Source organism: Canis lupus, chromosome 2 (assembly GCF_048164855.1).
Source record: "Canis lupus baileyi chromosome 2, mCanLup2.hap1, whole genome shotgun sequence".
Lineage (NCBI taxonomy): Eukaryota > Metazoa > Chordata > Mammalia > Carnivora > Canidae > Canis > Canis lupus.
Genome location: NC_132839.1, coordinates 18,376,433 through 18,398,191, shown reverse-complemented (window position 1 = coordinate 18,398,191; position 21,759 = coordinate 18,376,433). Strand labels below are relative to the sequence as shown.

Sequence of the window (21,759 nt, the reverse complement as noted above, 5' to 3'; positions counted from 1 at the left end):
AAAACTGAAAATAAACAAAATAAATCTATGTTGATTGAAATGCTGATTTCAATTTTTAATTAGTTTAATTAGATTAATTTTTAATTAGTCTTAAATAGATGCGATTTCTTCCAAGTGGTAGTTTTACATTACAATATTTTTGTTTCCTTTCTTAACTGAATGGAACAATTAGAAGGAATTGTACTTTGAAATTAAATATTATCTCCCATCCAAGTACTAACCAGGCCCGACCCTGCTTAGCTTCCGAGATCAGACGAGATCGGGCGCGTTCAGGGTGGTATGGCCGTAGACTTGAAATTAAATATTATCTACTTTCTTTTCTCCCTCTTCATCTTCCAGACCCCAGAAAGTAGCTTGAATATTACAGAAGGATTGTCCAGTGACTGTAAGAATAAACTGGAGGCAGAAATTGCAGTCTTAGTTCAACTATAAACCCATGATGTAAACTTGAACATGTTAGAAAATTCTTCTTACATTTGTTTTCTTCTTGGAAATTTCTAATAAGAACAATAAGGAACCGAGTGATAAACTGAACTACATAGAGCATTAAAAGAAAAGACATCTGACCTCTTCTTAGTATTAAACCTAAAGATTTTTGAAAACAATATAAGATATATCTAGATATGTAGAAATATTTATGTGTGTGTGTGAGTGCATAAATGATTGTAGTAAGTGATATACTTCAGTACGTCACAAAATGTTGAGTAAATACCTGTACTTATGCTGACACAGCTTTCCTAGTCTTTGTTTCTTGGAATACTGGTGTTTGCTAAGACATTAATAGGCATTCTTGGGGAGGGGGGGGGGAAGCCTCCCTATTGAAATAAATGTACATTTATTTTTTATTGTTGGAGGTTTATAATATAAATTGAAAAATCAAGGACTGAGAAAGAATACAGAAATAAAACCAGTGCTTCCAAAAACCATTTGAAGTCATTATAACAATTTATATACATTTTTTGTTAAAAATGTCATCAGTTTTCCATGTAAATATATATTTTGGAAAGAAAACTTTATAATGCTAAATATACACATTTTGGCACCTTGGAACTCTTGTATTTAAATACTGACCTAACCACTTCACTGTGATACTAGGGGGGATATATTTAACTTTTTCTTAGATGTTAAACTACATTTCCAATATAGGAAAAATACTCTGTTTCCTATGCTTATTCTGTTTAGAATATGTAGGGTATGCAGTATATCAACTTACTGCACATTTGGCTTTTATTCTATTTTCTCTCCTTCCTTCCTTCCTTCCTTCCTTCCTTCCTTCCTTCCTTCCTTCCTTCCTTCCTTCCTTCCTTCCTTCTTTCCTTTCTCTTTCTTCCGTTTCCCTACTCTGATAAGATTAAGTCATTGCCCTTGTTAGATAAGTTCCACATGGGAAATCATGGATTTTAAGAGACTATCAACATGATATGCAAAACTAAGAATGTTTATCAGTTAATAATTCATTTGGCTAAGTAGCTTAAAATCTAACTATATAATGGCTTAAACAAAGTTTTTTTTTTTTTTTCTCCATGTTGCAAAAAGTCCAGGCTAACTCTTTTCTCTGTCTGCTCCATTGTCTTGGATATGTTGAGTCTTCTTCTTACTTGTCACTATACGGGGATAGATGGCTGTTGAAGCTAGTGGACAAATGGTATTGTACCTCCAGGCATCATGTGTATCATCATAGCTACATTCTAGAAAGAAGGTTGAGGAAGAATCAGACATCAAGCCAGCTGCATCTATCCTTTTTTATTATTGAAACAAAGCTTTTCCAGACTCATCTCATCCAGAGTTGGGCAAGTGGCATATCTTGCTTCAGTGGAAGCTTGGAAATTTGGGAATGTTGTTGTCATAACTGAGTTAGACCAATCATGGTTCATTACCTGGCTGTAAACATATCACCGACTATAACACAATTGTATTTTTTTTTTTTAGCATAGAAGAAGAAAACAGAAACTTGCTACTTGGGCATCTTGAGTTATTCCACAGAATCTCTCTTAAATACAAGATTGACATGAAATAAAATAGCATCTGAAATTAAATTATGACCTAGAAAAGTTTTCATGTCTAAGGTAGAGAAAGCCAGCATGAGGATATCTACATTTTTTGACAATTCCATGTAGTAATCCTTGCCTTCACTAAGTGACTTTGCTTGTAAGTTTCCTCAGAAAATGGAGGCTGAGGTGAGGACTAAGTGCTTGTGTGTTATTTCATATGTGCTAACCTAAGACAAGAGGGTTAGGAATAAAAGCAATGAGGCAAGGAAAAGATGTGGAAGATAAATGAAATGCTGTATTTCTATATCTGACTACAGCTTCACAACAAGCCATGATGCTCCTAGGCAGGTGTATTTTTTCTTCACAGAGTGTATGCCCAGATGTGCTGCACAGAATGATCCATGTTAGGTCGTGTGGGGAACATGAGGACATTTATTTGCTTGGCCCGTATTTTTTCCATTGGTCAATGTTTCCACCATAGAGAGTTAACTTTCTGTCATTACCATGTTGTGTCAGATGGTTCCTTTGCAGGCCAACCACTTTGAATGGGAGACATTCCAGGTTCCATGTACTGAGATGAGCTATTCCATTCAAATCTAAAGGTAGAGGGGAAGGATGAAAACTCTAGGCATGCAGCTCATCTGCCTTGTGGCAGCTGCCAAGGAGGGAGAGCTCGACACTCACAGAGTGAATGATTGGTTGGGCCTCAGTGGCAGCACTATGGGCCAGGAGGCAGGGACCATGGGAACTTGAAAAAGATGGTAACATTTTTGTATGATACACTAAATCTGAGAATTGATGACTTCAGAACTTAGTTTATCTCTGGAATTGAGGCTAACTCCATTTAGCGTAGGTTAACTCCAGGGCCAAAAGAACTTCATGTGAGATTGAGTTGCCCTGCAATTGCTATAAGTTTCAAGGCATCATTATAATTAGATTGCTCGTAAACAGTGTATGGTTCTGGTTAAGAATAGGACTTTGGTTTCATCCATAATGGCACTTGAAGCTGTGCTGTGCTGTTATTGATCTTTGTCTCCTTGGGAAAGTCACTTTGCTGCTCAGCCTCACTAGTTTCTTTCACCAAAATAGTGAAAAATATTAGTACTGCCTTCCCTTTGGGGTTTTTGGGAGGTTGGTATCTGGTATAAAATAGCTTCTTATATATAACTTTTCCACAAACTTTCTTCTCTCTTCTTGAAGACTGTTTCTGTATTTTCAGGAAACTTTACTTGTCAGATGGATTCACACCTCAGCCGTCCTAATGGCCAAACTGATTGGAGATTTCTGTGTTTTATCTTGTCTGCTAGTCCAGACAGACTGGAATAGGCCACAGAACTCCCTAACCAATTCCACTTGCAGACATGCAAACAACTGAGCACATTTTGTTTTCTCTAGGGAAAAGGCTCAGGTAACATATAAGGATGTTGAAATAACACCACACCCACCACTTTCCAGAGCAGCTAATTTAAAATCACTTGCAATCTGGGAGAATCTGTCTCCATATCTTCTTGTAAGAACCTACAGCTAACTGTTTACTGAAAGGTTTCTTGAGAATAGGATTTTATCCAAGACTTGTGACAGTGGTAACTTAGAACGAGGCTACAGAGATCTAATTAAAAAGGTGATTTCCTAACATATGGAGTTCCTATGTGAAATCAGGAGAATGTGCAGTGCTGGGGGAGATGCTGACCCTGTAAATTCTTAGGACATTAGGCTTAAATCTTAACTGTTAAACACCTTTCAAATATTTAACTCTCCCCAAGTAAATGTTCTCCTTGCAATGCTCTATTTGTTGACTTTTATCCCAGTTGGACCGACTTTGGGGACTGTATCACTGAGACCTGTGCATTAAGTGGTACATATGTTGAATAAACAGCCAGACAGCTACCAACTGTCAAGTTGCTTTACCAGAGTATAAAAAAAAGCACATATGCCATGTTGAAAAGCAAAGGAAAAACAAAGGTTTATAATAGAACTAGGAAATGGTTCAGGTAAAACACAACCACATGCTTATTTGCATGATTATTTCTCTCAATAGCATTAGAAATATTTTAAAGGAGAAATCATAGTTTTGAAATAGTCTCAAATGCTGCATTAAATATGATACTTCCTCTGGTGGCTCATAATTCATTAGTGAGTTAATAAATTGAAAGGAGGACAAGCCATGTTAATACAAGCAAAGGCTGGAAATATGCTGAGTGAGGAAACACAGGCTTGATTTTGTCACACACAGCAGATGGAAATAAAGGGACAGGTTGTTCTTTACAGGTATGGATGACACAACAGAACATACCAGCTTTTCTGGCAAAGAGACTGGAAGTATTTATAGGTAAGTTTTCAGCCTTGTTGCCACCAGCATTGGAAGCAGTGATAGAAGGTAGAAGTGATATTGTGGTGGAACAACATTGACTGTGTATCCCAGGTGGCCACCTGCTGAGCCGAAAGGATCCTGGTCATCAGTAATTGATTTGTGCAGAGACATAGTAGCTTTATATTTAAAAGAGTGTCTTAGTTCATCTTGGAAGGGAAATGGACTCCTCAAAGGCCTTGTAATCATTAGTATTAGTTCTGGGGCAACTGGAGTCAGGTGCACACTGAGTTACAAACACAAAAGTTGTTTTGGAGGGAATATGCATTGAAGTTAAAGAGAAAAAGGCAAAGGGGAAAGGAAAGAATTAAGACTATGATGTAGGTCCTACACCTGTGATAGGAGGGAGGCTGAGAGGAAAACTGGATGGAGAGAGTCTGAGAGCAGTGCCTGCCCTGACAAAGTCACAGCCAGCCTAAGGAGGAGCTCCAGGGCAGGGATTACCCAGGTCCTGGAATTTATCAGCTCTGCCATTATTGGCTAGAGCTGCCTGCAGAAAGTGTATCTCATAGTAGATACCAAGGTGGACTGCAAAGGGGCCATAGCAGAGGTTGTTGGGTGACAGCACCTCTGTGGCAGATACTCCCTGGAAAGGAGATTTGAGTGGGGTAGCTCTGTGGGGGTCCCGGAGGCTTTCTAAAGACAACACTGAACTAGACATCTAATAAAGTATTTATTATTGTATAGTATGAATTATCGTACAAATACATTCATTTGTAACAAAAGGCAAAGATGACTTGGCCCGTGTGGATTTTCTTATGCACTTATATCTATATAAATCCTCCAACTTGGAAAACACTGTGGTTGACCACTATTCGCTTTCCTATCTTTCTTGTTTGCACAGCTTGGAAGTAAAATGAACTAGACAGGCAAAGAGTTTCTGTACTATATAGTCAGGTAGAAGAATACTATCAAATTTTAAGAAATCAAATATACTTGACTGGTGCAGTAATGAAAAGCCAGAGGGACCTAAGTTCTGATTTTGTTTTGCGACTCACTTTGAGTAACTAACTTAATTTCTTTGTGTCTCACTTTTTTTTGTAATAAAAATAGCAAATACTGTATTATATATTGTTAATTTGAGGAGTGATTTATTGAGAGATTTCCTTGTGAAAAAAGTTTTAGAAACTTTTGTTCTTATAAGCTCGGCTGGTGTATTTTGTGACAGTGTTACATATTCCACTTATGACTTTTTTTTTTACCATAAATATTTGAAAGACTTCAGAAGAGTCACAATTCAGAATCATTAAAAATAAATATGCAATCATTTATTGGGCCCTTACTTAGCTCCTAGCACTGAGTGGGTAGATATTGTTAAATAGAATAGGAATTTGAGTAGAGTATGATGATTTTTACTTCAACATTTAGGTGTCCAGTTTCTTTGGTTTAAGACAAATTTATTGTCTTTCAATCATGTAGGTCAGAAGTCTGACATAGGTCTCACTGCACTACAATCAGTGTGTTAGAATGGGCTGTGTTCCTTTTTGGATGCTGTAAGGAATAGTCTGTTTCTTTGTCTTTCCAGGTTCAAGAGGCTACCCACATTCCTTGGCTCATGGCCCCCTTCCTCCGTCTTAAAGGGATCAATATTTTGTTTATCTGACTGTTCTGTATTCATAGTTCATTCTGACCATAGCTGGGTAAGTTTCACTGATTTGAAGGACCCATTTGGTTAGATTTGGCATACCTGGCTAATCCAGGATAATCTCCCCATATCAGAGTCTTTAATTTATTCACTTCTGCCAAGTCCCTTTGCCATGTACACTCACTTCTGCATAGGTTCCAGGGATTAGTAAATGGACAACTTTTGGGGGGCATCAAAATAATTTGTTCAGCCTCTTGAAGTTGGACAAGGTAAGGAAAAGGATTCCTCCTTAAAGTCATCAGAAAGGAAAGAAATAATGGAAAGGTAACATCAAGCCCAACCTACCTGAGTTTACTTTTTTACTGGCAGGCTAGGAGATATCCTATTCAATTAACCCAGCTTCCAAAGTGTCTCTTGCTCAGACTATTTTGTTTCCCACTTTTGTCCCTTTTTTCATGCTTTTTCCAGCTTCAGAAATGACCTCAATCATTGGCTTTGCCTTGATTTAAAACCAGGATATTTCTTAAGGTTCTGTTAATGGCTCGGTTTCTTCCTGAAGACTTTTCTATGTACTTCATCCCATCCTGAATGCTTCCAACTGAGAATTCCAATTATATCGAAGTCAGAGATTGGCAATTTAGCTTAAAATGTTTCATATTAGCAGTATCTCCCCAACTCAAACAGTGTTAAACTCCTCAAGAACAGGGACAATCTGTTATGTATCTTTTGTGTCTGACTCAGCCAATGCTAAGCAGCCAGTGCCAAGTCAGTGCTAAATTAATACTGTGTTTATTGATAAATAGTCAACATTTAAAATATAAATACTTCTAGAAACTGATTACATCCTTCCCGTTATTAACATTTCACTGTGGTTTATGTATAAAACTTGAGTAAATTCTAAATTGAGATCTGATTAGTGGGTTTAATGAGAAGACTATGCAGAGAACGATATAACCACAAACAGAAACAGAGAAGTGGGCCTAGAAGGGAAGCAAGTGGGCTTTCTAGGAGGCCATAAGCCTGAATACATCCACAGTCAAGAGAGTAGATGTAGACACCAGTTGGGCGGACAAAGGTAAAGAGAGAAGTAGAAGTGTCGGTTTTACTGTTTTTATAATTTTGCCTTGACCAGACACATGTTTATCATACCTTGCATGGAGGAGTCCATGATGTAAGAAATAAAGTAGTTGATATGATCTAAACTGGGATAAAAATGTATATTTCATCATAAAACAGATGGATTTTAGAAATTTTGTAAAGAAAAAGTGGTGGAATTTGGCACAGTTTGAATGTAGAATGGGAATATTGCATTGTGGAGTTTCCCATTTCTTTTTCCATTTGAAATTACAGTGAATGTATAATCACCTCTCCTTTTCTCTCTTGCTGTCTCTTCATATACACACCCATTATCTGTTATTACTTTCTGTCAATTACATTGTTAAAGTATGATGGACAATCTCATTTTAAAATTTTGATAGGAAAAGAATAAACTGTGTAAAAATGAAGTTAGGTATACAATGATAGGCTTCTCTTTCCATATAGATTTTGGAAGAATATATGTTATAGATTATAATACATTCATTCACCAAATACTCAAAAATTCTTTGAGTCTAAATCATTAATATTGTATATACAAGACTGAACTCCAGGATAGTTTACTGATAGAAGAAAATTTACACTTTACTGTTCCTTTGGTAGTTTTATGGAAAAAAATGCTTTAGCGTGACTTTCAATGAGTAAGTAGAGAATAGCACTTACATTTTTTCTACAAAATTTCCTTGACAAATTGGAGTGTGACTTATATGTCCCACTTTCATATACATTAGTGAACAAGGTTTGTTTTAGCAAACGCTCATCTTCCTATAACTAAATAGCTTAGAGAAATTATATTGCTCAGCATCACCAAAATAACTTTATATGTTTGCTAAGTGTTCTTAAATCGTGTTTTTAAAAACAGCATTCATTTTGTCATGCTTTGTGATTCAGTATATTGTGCTACATTCTGAGTATACCAGGATGCATAAATAGCACTTGCCTTGGTGAACCAACCACATATTCTATTAACATGTAAGCTAGGTTTTATAAATTTGACATAAAAATCAATGGGAGCTCATGTAGATTATAACAGAGGGCTCATAGCATTAGGAAATAGAATGTGTGTTTCACCAAGAGTATGCTAGTTTCTATTGCTTTACACTCTTTGTATTTGTCAACTAACAACTCAAGAACTTATATGACATGTAGTTAGGTGTGTTTACTTCTCTTCTCTTTTTTTTTTTTTTTTTGTCTGTATGTCATGGCTCTCTGTGCTTCAATCACAAAGTATTTTGAGTATGTGGTTCTCAGCCAACAGTTGATTGGCTGCTGTAGTTATGGGTCCAGTCCATCATGAGACCAGCTTATGATAGTCTATCTGGACCTCCTTAGTAAACCAAAGCATTTGGAAAAAGCAAGTATTTCTGGTGCTTCCTGTAAATACCTCCAGGGAAAGGATGGTGGGCCAGTTATCTGGGGTTAACTGAGAAGGCCATGATTTTCAGAAATAATTCAGTGTGCTATAAATTTATTACATCAGAAATAACCCAGATTTGAGATGAATTCTTATTTTTACAGATACATTTTAATCAACATCTCATTTTTCTTCTCCTTTGGATGATTACTCCATTATTTCTGGAGTCTAGGGCAATATTGATTGGATATTGAGGGCTTCAATAAATGTTAATTAAACTAAGAAGTTAATGATGTATTATTATCAATGAATGATCACTCTGAAGTTAAACTATCCCAAAGGATAACTGATATTTGTTAGAGTGGTCTTTGAGGAAAACCTCCAGTTGTTTGGGATAGGAAGCAATGCCTCAGAGCTCCATTACCTTAGAAACTGTCTACCATAACTAGCCACTCATTTGAACTAATTTCAGTCAATATGTTGAAGCTGTTTGTTGTTGTGTTTGTGTTGAAGCTGTTTGTTGTTTGTGTTGCCTACCCTTCAGTCTTACATTTCTTCACTATCTTTAATCATTCTAGAATACTTAAGTCTTTTTCTCTAAAATGTATGGACTTAAAAATCTCCAGTAGAATCTAGTGCGTTTTTAACAGTGGAATTTAAAAAAAAAAAGAAAAAAAATAGTGGAATTTTGACATAAATAAGGGACATCTGGGGTGCCTGGGTGGCTCGGTGGTTGAGTGTCTTTGGCTTGCGTCACCACCTCCAGGTCCTGGGATCAAGTGCCCCATCAGACTCCGCGTGAGGAGCCTCCTTCTCCCTCTGTCTATGTCTCTGCCTCTCTCTGTGTCTCTCATGAATAAATAAATGGAGTCTGAAAAAAATTGGGGACATCTAAGGCTCAAAAGTACAAATACTTTTGTATTATGCTCATTTGTCTCCAAAGGCAAGGGATTGTGGCACAAAAACATAAAAGAATAATTAGTTCCAGTGGCCTTATTCTGAGAGGGCTACTGCCACAGTAAAATAGTTGTTGAGTCAGTAGTGGGTGACTGAAATCATGGTACAGAGGGAACTGAGGTACACATTTTGGTGCTAAGTAAAAGAATGTGGATGATCTGCTCAATGTGTGGTGGTGTTACATTAATTTGTAAATTTAAGTTAAAATTAAACTATCAGAGATGAGACTATCTGGGCCTTTCCAGTGGCTTCTGTAAGCCATAGGGACATATCAAATTTAAGTCCTGATAAGGACCTGGAAGTGTGGAGAATGGGGAGTTTGATATATTGAAACAAATAATATGTCTAAAGGTAAAGTTATAGGATAGTAGTAGGCACAAAATCAAGCTGGGGATGCAGATAGAAAAAGGATGGACAGTGAAAATATATGTTTATATATCTTTACACACACACATGCACACACATATGTATATGTTCAATATGACACTGCTGATGTCTTTCTCCTTTGTTTTCAAAATTTCAGGACTTGGGTCTAATATTTTTTAATTCTCACACTTCATTTGCAAATGAAAATATTTAAATCTTTAATGATCTTTATCCACAAAAATAAGATTTAGGACAATGAAAAGCTAACTATAGGAATGACCTCAGGCATTTTTTATCCTATCATTTTAATTTAAAATTAAATAAGTATATCAAAATAACAAGTATGCACCAGGGAATGAAGACAACGCTTTGTCTCAGAGGCCACCCTAATACCCCGTAAGCTCCTTGAAATACCCTTCTAGCATATATAATTAAGAAGGTGTTTTGTGTCTCATCAAATTCTCCAAAATAGTGTTTATTTCTGGGGCTATTTTATGTTTTTTTTTTGTTGTTGTTGTTGTTCTTTCTATTTAACAGTGTCTTTTGCACATTTGCACATCTGTGTCCTAGTTATGCAGCAAATCGGATTGCTCACCTTTTCAAATTCATTCTGGTGAGGTGAAACCACACTCATCAGTTCTTCGGTAGTTTGTGAACATATACTACTTCAATATCACATTTCTGAGAACAGAGACATTTTTGCAGCTAGTAAGGTTCTCTGAAAATCATTGGGGACATTTCCATGGCTATATTGACAACTCTTATGAACTGTGCTAGAATTAGGCAGGGATATTTCCATCTATGCTCCCTCTCCTTCAGCCATCCTCTCTGCTCCCTTTGCTCCCCAAACTATAAACACCGAATATGGTATCTGAGTATGAGACAGGAATGGTCTAACCACCTGGGAGTCTAAGCTTCCTCCATTCATTTTTGAATTAGGATCACAAAAACTGTGCTACTCCTGCTTGTTCCACACAAGGACTGGGTTTCCTAGTTTTGAGATAGTTTTACAGGCCATTTCCCTACATACTCAGCTGTCAGCTATTGTTACTTTTTACAATCCAGAAGAATATGCTAATTGTGCTGACACATAATGCAATATGCTTAAGAACATGCCACTCAAAAGTGTGGCTCTCAGGAGAATTCTACCTTCAAGAAACTTCATCTATAAGAAAATATCCCCTTTGAGATAAAGGCAATTCTATTGTAATAACATTGGGGAAGGCTAAAATGTGACATACAGCACACCACAGCACACTATGGTATGATTTAAGTGTTGTATAAAAATATATAGATTTAGGCTGAATTTAAATAGGTGGTTGAGAGTGAGAGAGAAAGAGAGATAGAGAGAGACAGAGAGAGATAGAGAAATGAAAATACCAGATGACTTCCAACTATAAAAAATTCTCTAAGAAGTGATGGAATAGTTAATGCATAGATTTCAAAGAAAATTACTGTTTCATATTATTGGGTATTAAACCTCTAATTTCTATAGAAATCTCTAATTTTTCCTCATATTAAGTCAAGGAACTAAAAATGTCTTCTCTGGATATTTTTATAATAATATTTTCTGTTATAAAAAAGGCATTGCCAGACACTACCATCTGCCGTGTAGACTGACAGTGTACAAATCTGATGTCTTTCTGTGACTTCCTATCTTATATAATTGGAGGTTTCAGCCCAGAATGATGCTTCATTTCCACCTAAGGACTACCAAGTTTAAGTTTGCTTGGAATATTTTAATCATTTCCCTGCTATGCACTGATAAGACCAGTACTCTGTATAGTTTAAAGCTATAAATGTGTCTATTGAGAGGGTGTTAAAAATTCTCCTCTGAGCTTCTGGCCATCATCCAGAATTCCATAAAACCTTCTCAAATGAGACAGAAAACATAATGCATTACGATTGATAAATGTTTCATTGGTAGTACTTTGTTTGGGAAATTTGAAACACTTAGAATGGCTTGGTTACATCAATATGGGGAAGGATTTTTTTTTTTTAAGAGAAAGAAGTCTTTGTGAAATGTTTATGTAAAGATTAGCATATTTCTCTACCATGCTTTAAAAAGAGTTCAAGGACACTAAAAGTATTCTATTGACTCAGATGTGTGTGTGTATGCATGTGCATGTGTGTGTGTTTATAGGAGTAAACGTAATCATCTCAGTCCCAGTCAATAAGACAAAATTACCCAATAACTGCTATAGTTATTTATTTAAAAAAACCACTGTTTTCAATAAAAGAGAAATCCTTGTAGTTAAAACCTGTTAATTGGAGATAATGTCTGTGTAACTGAACATTGTCAAAGGGTAATGACCTCCTGCTGCTAAGCCCTGGAAAAGTTGACTGGAAGCCAACACCATTTGTTTTCAAAGCAGGAGACATGGGTCCTTTGACATGATTCCATTAAAACGGCTTTATTTTTGTTGCAACGTGTAATAGAAATTTTATCATTCTAGGCCCTACTATCAATGTGCTTTCATTTTTCTGCCTCCAAATAACTTTGCAGGTTGTGTTTTCACTGCCGTTAAGTGTACCAGTTAGCACCTTTGCTGTTGCTCAGTGGCTGCTCTCATAACAATACAGTTAGTTTAGTTAATTCTGGGGGTTGCCAAAAAGGATTGAAAGGGGTTAGTATTCATTAACTTATGCTACTCAATATAATAAATGGTCAGTGCTCTATAATTCACTGTAGCTGAGAAAATAGGCTGGGTAATTAAAATAAAGCCATGGAAAGGGGCCCCTACTCTCTGTCCCCAATCTTTTATATACTCCATTTAGCCAATGTCTGAAATTTCACTTGGCAAATATATAAAATTTTACTTAAAAATGTTCTTCTGGGTTGATTGAGATTTCTATCAGTAGGAATGAAAAAAAAAACTAAGAACTGGTTTCCTTGTGGGATCAGATGTACTACATGAGAGAGTTACCCTGAGATGAGAAAAGAGGAGATCTTCGAGTATTAAGTAATACTGGGGAGCATCCATACTGTGGGAATAGAACATGCTTCAAACCAAGTCCACTTCTACTTCCATGCTCTTCACAGGCATCCGTGGTGATGGCCGCTAAGACGCTGTGTGGAATGGACAATTGCAGTGATTGTGTGGAATGGACAATTGCAATGATTCTTTCTGGTTACAAGGGGGAGCTTTTGGTTCTGTTTCTAAAATATCTGTGTTGGTGTCCTGGCCCCATCCCCAGTAATTCTGATTCAACTCTAGCATCAATATAGATATTTTAAAAAGTTCTACAGGTGAATCTGACATGCAGAATTCTTCAACTTGTGGTTCTCTGACTTGAGCGAGTCTCAGGGTCATGCAGAGGGCTGGTTGAAAGACATATTCTACTCCTAACCCCCACCTTCATGCACACTAGAGAGCTTCTAATCCAGTGAGTTTGGGAAGGTAGCACAAGAATTTGCAAATTCCCAGGTGATGCTAATGCTGCACTAGAATGTACGGTAAGTCATTTAAATGATGTCACTTTAGTGACTTCTTTATTCCCGATGGCTGTGAGAAAAAGAAAATGGAAAAATTAAAAACAAGGACAGACTAAGGGTGAAGTTAGGGTGGGTTTTTCCATTAAATGCCACTTGGTTGTAGTCATCACCCTGGATTCTGATTCCTTTCAGATTTTCCTTTTGTTTGCCTTGAAATTTTTAAAAAAGATTTTATTTATTTATTTGAAAGAGAGAGAGGGAGAGAACATGGATGGGGGAGGGGAAAAGGGAGGGGGAGACACAGACTCCCCGGTGAGGAGGGAACCTGATATGGGACTCGATCCCAGGACCCTAGTATCATGACCTGAGCTGAAGGCATATGCTTAACGAGTTGAGCCACCCAGGCTCCCCTTGCCTAGAAATTTTATTCCTAAGCACATAAAAATTTTAAAGCAGTAATTTTTTTATTAAGATTCAATTTGCCAACATATAGTATAACACCTAGTGCTCATCCCATCAAGTGCCCTCCTTAGTGCCTGTCACCCAGTCACCCCATCCCCTCACTGTCCTCCCTTCTGCAACCCTTTGTTTGTTTCCCAGAGTTAGGAGTCTCCCTCTCTAATTTTTCCCACTCAGTTTCCCTCCTTTCCCTTATAATCCCTTTCACTAATTCTTTTATTCCCCGTATGAGTGAAACCATATGATGATTGTCCTCTTATTGACTTATTTCACTCAGCATAATACCCTCCAGTTCTATCCATGTTGAAGCAAATGGTGGGTATTAGTCCTTTCTGATGGCTGAGGAATATTCCATTGTATACACAGACCACATCTTCTTTATCCAGTCATCTGTCGGAGGACATCATGGCTCCTCTCACAGTTTGGCTATTGTGGACATTGCTGTTAAAGGATTACTTTTATCACCACTGCCTATTGAACATTTAGTAACCGGCAGGACTCAATTGCAATGTTGTATACATATCATCTCGTTTAATCTTCACCACTAAGCAAATGTTTTTATTTTTTTATTATTTTTTTGAAAGATTATTTATTTGAGAGAGAGTGAACAGTGGGATAAGCTGAGGGAGGGGGAGAAGCAAACTCCCTTTGGAGCAGGCAGCCCAGTGTAGGGTTGGATATCACAACCCTAGGATCATGATCTGAGCCAAAGGCAGACACTTAACTGACTGAGCCACCCAGATGCCCTTAAGCAAATGTTTTTATTAAGATAATCTGTGATTACTTTCTTATAGTCACATAGATAATAGGTAGTGGGGTTGGAATTGGAACACAAGCATTATTCCTGATGACAAAATAATAATAAAATAGCTCCCATTTATTAGACACCCACCTTGGATCACACACTGTGTTAAAAAGTATTAGAAAATCAGTTTAAGTAATGATATGATTTGATGGTGAAATTATGATTTACATTTGACCCTACTGGTAGATTTCAGAGTGCCTGCCCCCCAAAAGCTCTTCCAGTGCCTCATAACATTCTTTTTTTCTGGTTCAAAATCCTGAGAAACTTTAGCTACTTTTTAAATAAAATCCCCATATAATTTTGGTGTAACTTTGCTTTTTGCTTAAGCATGTCTGATATGGTTCCTGTTACAATTAAAAAAAAAAAAAAAGCCTTTACCACATTGTGGTCCTCCTGGTTTGTGAATATGAGGTCCTGATGCTTGGAGAATTGAAGAGTTGAAATGACTTAATTAAGATCACCCAACTTGTGAAGAACAGAACCAGGAACCAAGAACAGAACCAAATATAGGCATGATGCTTAGGCTTCTTTTCTTTCTGTACAATAATCTACTCATTTTTTGTTTTACACCTTTTCTTACATCACCTGCAAAAGGATGTGTGAGAAGATCACTGCATAGATCATAAATACAGAAAAATTGTTTCCACACAGCATTTCTGAGAGCTGGCCCAATTAGTCTTACGAGCAGATAGAGGGAAGCATTGCCGCTAGTGTGTTTCAAGAGCCATGTTATAGCCCTCTGAGAGCCATTGTCCGGACCTCACAAGGTTGTGGTTGGAAATAAATGAGATAACAGATGCAAAGTGCCTGGCACATGAGAGGCACATGACTCGATAAATGGTAGCTATTACTGGTATTCTCCTGATGGCAGCAGGAGCCGGGAAAGTGAGTAGGTGGGGAGAGCATATCTCTCTACTAATGACTCCAAGGACTCCCCAGATTCCAACATATCATGTGGATCCTAGGAAGCATTTGGTTTGTATGTAAAGGAAAGTAAATATTTTCAAAACCCAATATCAGTCATTTTTTATACTCTCTTGTTTATGAGATTTGCCAAGCCATATCAACAGGTTCAATTCAATTTGACTTCCATATTCTGGGTGCCTATTGAGGCCCAGGTGATGTGCATGTTCACTGTTGAATGATACCTATTTCTAGTACCTTAATGCTGAGACATGCTGTTAGAAACATCTGGGGGTGGGGTGGGGCTATATACAAACTGCTCAGATGCAGCTGAGCTGTTTATTTTTCTACTTGTCATTCTAACTATATTAATCCTCTCTCTCTCTCTCTCCTTCTCTAAGTTAATTTTCCTTTTTTTTAAATTGGAAAACACTGATTTTCCCAAGTTGGGGGTACTACTCTGTGAGATACTAGGTGATAAAGGTAAATTTAACATAAATCGTGTTATTACTTCACTGATATTGCTTGCATCATGGTGCTCTGTTTAGTGTCATTTGCCTGATGGGGATGGTTTCTGATTTTTATTTTTTAAAAAGACTTATTTATTTATTTTAGAGAGGAGCAAGGGAGGGAAGGGGGGGAGAGGGAATCCTGAAGCAGACTTCCCTCTGAGTGGCGAGACCATCACAGGGCTCAGTTCCAGGCCCCTGAGATCATGACCTGAGCTAAAATCAAGAGTCGGCTGGTTCACTGACTGAGCCCACTCAGGCGCCCTTGTTTTCTGAATTTTAAAAGTTAGACTAATTATGTTCTCTAACTGAAAGAATTCCTTCATTCACCAGATACACAGGTCCTCCAAAGTCAACAAGTGTATGTAAATCAAGCTGATAAGAGGTAATACTTAAAAAACACTTGTTATTGACTTTTGTTGTCTGTTCTGCATTAATCTTAATCATGCAATTTCTTATTCCAATGCTTAGTTTTGATATGTACCCTGTTTATAAAATATAGATTAGAGACCCAGCTTAGAAAGTGTGAAAAGCACAAATGTAAAAAGTGCACCCATGAGTCCAACCACTAGCAGAGTTTTAGTGTACTGCACTCCAGTTTTTTAGAAAACATTTCAAAAAAAAAAAAAAAAAGAAAAAGAAAACATCATTTCAAAATGTACTAATAATCAGATTCATGTAATTTTGCTTAAAGAAATATTGATTTTAGATATTTGTTTTCTTTCTTCAATGATTAATGTTTTAAAACAGCCATATATTTTATCCAATGGATTTGTGATAATGTCCCAAAACATTCCTCTGCTGTTAGATTGAGTTTCTTCTAATTATCCTTATTGTAATATTATGTATGTCTTCATATATTTAACTTTTTGCATATTTTGGCTGACTTTCTTAGGCTAGATTTTTGGGAATGTGGATATTGGGAACACCTATAACGAGTTATTTGCCAAATTGCTTTCTAGAATTGTACCAGTTTATGTTTGTCATCAGGAGTGAATGGGACAGTGAATTCACTGTACTTTTACAGCATTCAGGTGCTTATTTACTTATTTATTTTTGTAGTTTCATAGGCCAAATGATATTTGTTTTAACTTAAATTTTTTGGCTGTTAGAAAGCTTGAATATTTTCAAATCCATGTTTGATAATCATTTACCTTTAAGTGATAATCATTTTCCTCTCCTTTAAGTTATCTGCTCTTGCCAGTTTACCTGTTACAGTCTTAGTGATGTTCCAATCAGAAGTTTGAGTGTTTTGTTTTATACATATAAAAAATATAATCACACTAGTAATTCAATGCTACATTTGCTGAAAAATCTCCCAGTAAGTTTAGCTTTTTATTTTTTTTATGTTAACATTTCAAATGTTGTGGTAACATTTGTTGGTATTTTCCTGTGTATTCGTTATCAATTCAAAGCATAGAAAAATCATTTCTCTGTCAAAGGCTTGAGTATTCAATATTATTTTAATTTTATTTGGTTTGATCTTTAAAAATATTAAACTTTTTCATACATCTGGAATTTATTTCAGCATATGGTGTGAGGTGAGCATATTTGACTTTTAAATAATTTACTATGCTATGACCCAGCTGCCTGATTTCCCTCACGAGTTGCCAAATGCCCAGTGAAAGAGGAATGCTCCTATATTTTGTGTTCATTGAGCTAGCATCTGTTACTTTATTAAGTATGCCAGAATTTTTTACTGAGAAAACTATGCCCTAGTTAAGGGTTGTTTTCAAAAAGTTGAATTAATTTTTTCAGATAAGGGGAGGATAACTTAATTATTTTTTGCTATTTTTCATGGCACCCTATTTATTATGAGAGGACATCTTAGGAAAATAATGTAGGTACTTTTGTTTCTTCAGAAGTACTTTAGCCTGTGAATGTTAATATACCTTTTTAATTTTCTAGGTGGACTTGGATGTCAAATCTGAGTTTCAAATATGTCTTGACAACTAATTGGCTAAGTGATTTGTGCAAAGTTTTCAAAGTTCTCATCCTCTGTTTTCTTTGTAGAAACTGAGGCTAATAACTCCTACTTTATGGGGCAGGGTTAAGATAAAAATAGAAAACATGTATAAAATACCTGTGAGATCACCTGCTGAAACAGATTTGTTATTTTTTTCCCCCAATTGTATATGGTATAAGCTAATGGCCATCTGGATTGGTGGAAGAGAAAAACATTCCTTATAAAACTCACAGGGCTAAGATTTGATTTAGAAATACATTTCATTGAAATTTTGATTATAGTTATTTCTGGTCTTTAGGGAATTTAAGCAACATAATGAAATTATACCACTAATACCTAATTCTGGGGTCTTTTCACTTTTCCTGTGTTCACATATATTCTAAGAAAAGATGACATTTCAAAACTTCCCTAGAGCAGAAATAATCATAAATGTTTGCACTTCAAAGGGTTCATCTACTCAGATGTGGACAGTATGCTGAGTAAAAGTAAATGGAAAAGAAAGAGACCAATAAGAATAATAACTAAAGAGAGCATGTAGCCCAAATATATAATTACAATATTTGCTTTAAAACATCTACCTTGGATTTCCATGTGGTTGTTTGTAAGGTATAATTTCAGAGATATGAGAAAGGCTCCTATAATAATTTACCCTGCTTGCCGCCTATAATAGCTAACACATTTAATATACCTGTATTATAATACGTATCTCTCTGTGATTATTCCTTCACTATTGGTAGTTTACTAAATTTCTTTGCACTGCTCCTGCTGATTATTACTAGGATTCTTTGAATGTTTTATAAAAAAAAAATTGAATGCCAGAAATTCAGTATTCCTGGATTTAAAGCTTTGTACTATCAGATTGCAGTAACTTTTTCCTGAAACTTTAGGTAACTATAGGATCCTGGGCAAAGATTTGACAGAATGGGGATGAAAAGAGCATAGGAATTGGAAAAAAATAATAAATCTGTTTGAAAACTAATTGTGCAAAGAAGTTGATTTAGCTCAATCCTTTAAAAAGCAGAGCTTGAGCTAAGGATAAGAAACTATCATTTTATTTGGAAGATGAAATCCCACCAGAATGGGAAGAGAAAACCAAAGTGAAGCAAGGATAGCAGCAAAGCAGTTTAATACATTGTTTTACAACACTGCTCGTTGTTGCATAATTAGTCACTAAGAGATACTGAACGTTGCATAGCAGGTGTTTTCAGTCAATATAAGAACTTCTCTGGAAATGTGGTAAGAATAAATCACATCTAGGAGAAGGAAAGGAGAAATTTGTCTCTGCAGCTCTCTTATCTCAAATCACCTAACTGGTCAAATTCCATGGAGAGCTTCAACCTTTATACTATCGTGTTGTATCATCCAACCCCTTGTGGCTGCTCAGGAAGAGATATCCCTTGTACTATGGAGTGTTATTTTATCCAAGCCCAACAATAGAGGAGTGATATGAATGGGGACCTGACCAAAGGAGAGAAAGAAAAAGGCAGTCAAGAGAATCTGAGAAGGCACAGGTTTATTTCCTCAAACATAAGAGGTAGAGGAAATAGCGAGGTTAGAAGCATTGAAAGCTAACAGTTGTCGGGTGATAGAAGTGATGTATTTGTTAAGTCAGGGCTTGTTATATGTGAAACAAACATACTCCAAATTTCAGTGGTTTAAATCACTAAGAGCTTTATTTCTTGCTCCTGTCTCAGTGCGATGTAGATTGAGGGGACCTGGGCTCCTTTCACCTAGTGGCTCTGCTATTCTGAGGATCCTCAGGACCTCAGACACCTCCACTGGAAATTCTGTGTCTGGCTGTGAGATGAGGAAAGAGAATGAGAACATGGAGGGGTGGGTGGGAGATTTCTGCTTTACGTGTAAGACATCACATGGCCCCACCTAACTGCAAGGAAGACTTGGATATAGTCTACCTGTGTGCCCAGAACGGAAATAAAGGGATTTTTGTGAACATTTAGCAGCCTTTGTCACATATGGTAACCACATTATGTCAAGTTTTTACTGTATGTGAGTATTTTGTACTGAATAAATTTGATCTCTAATCTATTCAGATAATGCAGTCATGACCCATTTTAATTGGATGCTACTCTGAAGCCTTCTACACTAAATTTTGCATATTTTTAAAAGTAAAGGTTCCTGTGACCTCACCCATCTTATTTCTGATTTTCTCAGGAAAGAGTAATTAACCTGAGAATCAATTATGCTCTAGATACCAAAGCAAATCAGCCTTGGCTGGCTAGGGTGTTTGAATGACAGTCTTCTGATATAATTACTGAGTCAACCCTTCAGACTCAGAGAATCTGAGCTTTCCAAACAAGACTACTGCATTTCCTTGCCTGGATTCATAACCCTTACAATGCAGTATAGTACACTTTACATAAGCTGCACCTTAGCCTAGGACTTTTCAGTCGGTGCACTCTTTACTTCATCCCTAACTTTTGTCTCGATGAAACTTAATAACTTTCACCAAGGTTGTTATCTTCCTTAATCCTTCCATCACTGTCCATCAAGGACACCTGGGAAAACGGGCTGATCCAATTAATAATGTTCTTTTTAATTTCAGTCTCAACAGAATCCTGGTACCACAATAGCCCACAAAACAATTGCCAAGTCTGGGGTTAAACTATTAATTGCAATGTCACAATTAGAAATGTTTTTACCATAAAAAGTATGAAATCCCAGTATACTTACTATGAGAATGCTTTGCAAAAACTTGACTAATGATATTATAGCAGTTCTGAAGCATGGGTCAGTGGGCAGATGGTAACCAAATTGTCTTTTTGAAACAGAATGAAGATCATGTTGTCAAAGTGAGTTACTATTTATTTATTTATTTATTTATTTATTTATTTCTGTTTTTATGTTTTTAATTGAAGCATAATTGGCAAGCCATATTATATTAGTTTCAGGTATACAACATGGAGGTTCAATATTTATATACATTAAACGTGGTCACTATGATAAGTCTGATTACCATCTATCACCATACAAAATGTGGTGACTGTATTCTCTACGCTGTGCATTACTTCCCCTTGTCTTATTTGTTTAACAACTGGGAGATTGTACCTTTTAATCCTCTTTACCTATTTTGTCCATCTGGCCCACCAATTATCAGTTTGTTCTTTGTATCTATGAGTGTTTCTGTTTGTTTTGTTTTTTTTAAGATTCCACATTTAAGTGAAATGATACAGTAACTGTCTTTGTCTGACTTATTTCTCTAGGTCCATACGTGTTGTCACAGGTGGCAAGATTATACTTTATGCCTGAGTAATATCCCATCGTGTATGTACATCACATCTTTATCCATTCATCAATGGATGGACATTTAAGTTGCTTTCATATCTTGGCTATTGTAAAGAATGCTGAAGTGACATAGGGGTGCATGTGTCTTTTTGAATTGTTTCTATTTTCTTTGAATAAATACCTAGAAGTGAGTTGCTGCATCATATGCTAGCTCTTTTTAAATTTTTTTAAAGATTTTATTTATTTATTCATGACAGACACAGAGAAAGAGAGAGAGAGGCAGAGACACAGGCAGAGGGAGAAGCAGGCTCCATGCAGGGAGCCTGCCACAGAACTTGATGCTGGGTTTCCAGGATCACACCCTGGGCCGAAGGCAGCACTGAATGGCTGGGCCACCGGGGCTGTCCTCTTTTTTAATTTTTTGATGAATCCTCATTCCGTTTTCCAGAGTGGCTGTACCAATTTGCATTCCCACCAGCAGTGCACAAGAATTCCATTTTTTCCACATCCTCGCCAACACTGGTTATTTCTTGTCTTTTTGGTAACAGCCATTCTGACAGATGTGTGATGATATCTCATTGTCATTTCAATTTTCATTTCCTTGTTGGTTAATGGTGTTGAGCATCCTTTTATGTGCCTATGAAGGGGGGTTATTTATGACATGAGTGAAATGGGGAGAGGAAGCCGTAGCTATCACCTTAGCTATCACCTTAGAGAGGACC

General features: G+C 36.6%; 1 long non-coding RNA gene across 12 annotated transcripts in view; it reads left to right on the top strand.

The window, feature by feature from the left end:
• The window catches only part of LOC140613213 (uncharacterized), a 541,366-nt gene that overhangs the window by 399,975 nt on the left and 119,632 nt on the right, over positions 1-21,759 (top strand). The window contains exon 12 of one of the 12 annotated variants that reach the window (XR_012014403.1): positions 5,885-5,999. The exons of the other annotated variants lie outside the window; for them this stretch is intronic. This is a non-coding gene — a long non-coding RNA (uncharacterized lncRNA). The remainder of the gene's footprint in view (positions 1-5,884; positions 6,000-21,759) is intronic. 12 annotated transcript variants of the gene reach the window in all.